The following is a 1,025-nucleotide window of genomic DNA, read 5'->3' as shown; positions in this document are numbered from 1 at the left end:
CAGAGCTCCTCACCCCCAACCATGGGGTTTAGAGACTCATGCTGTGGAAGGTACACAAAGAAACGTGTAAAGAGTCATGAGGTACAGATACAATGTCAAAAGATCCTATTAATAGTGAACTAGTAACCTAGGGTATACAGAAATGAGTAACTGATGTAAAAATCCACTTCTGGGTCCACTTGGTGTGTGCTTGGGTTGAGCATTGAAGCATTTTCGTGTAGAGACTTCTCTTGGAGTTAAACGCTAGCTTTGATGCCAGTTTGGGCGTTTAACTCCAATTTTTGTGCCATTTCCGGCGTTAAACACCGGGAATTTTGAAGCTGATTTGAAACGCCAATTTGGGCCATCAAATCTCGGGCAAAGTATGGACTATTATACATTGCTGGAAAGCCCAGGATGTCTACTTTCTAACGCCGTTGAGAGCGTGCCAATTGGGCTTCTGTAGCTCCAGAAAATCCACTTCGAGTGCAGGGAGGTCAGAATCCAACAGCATCTGCAGTCCTTTTCAGTCTCTGAATCAGATTTTTGCTCAGGACCCTCAATTTCAGCCAGAAAATACCTGAAATCACAGAAAAACACACAAACTCATAGTAAAGTCCAGAAAAGTGAATTTTAACTAAAAACTAATAAAAATATACTAAAAACTAACTAGATCATACTAAAAACATACTAAAAACAATGCCAAAAAGCGTATAAATTATCCGCTCATCAACACCCCAATAAAGATTTCTTTTCTTGTTACGAAAATATTACGGGAACACAACGCTTTAGATTTCTCCCCATTAATCTTCATTCCAGAAGCTTTACATAAACTCTCCAATGTTGTCATCATATTTTGAACTTTCCATTTCTCCGCTTTACAGAAGAAAAGCAAATCGTCGGTGAACATTAGGTGGAAAAATCCCAAGCCCCCTCTAGAGATAGCAACCAGCTTCCACCGCCCCATATCAACGTGATGGTTAATCAAACAGGATAGTCTCTCCATGCACAATATAAAAATATATGGTGACAAAGGATCTCCTTGC

Source organism: Arachis duranensis, chromosome 5 (assembly GCF_000817695.3).
Source record: "Arachis duranensis cultivar V14167 chromosome 5, aradu.V14167.gnm2.J7QH, whole genome shotgun sequence".
NCBI lineage: Eukaryota > Viridiplantae > Streptophyta > Magnoliopsida > Fabales > Fabaceae > Arachis > Arachis duranensis.
Note: the sequence above shows the minus strand (reverse complement) of the source record.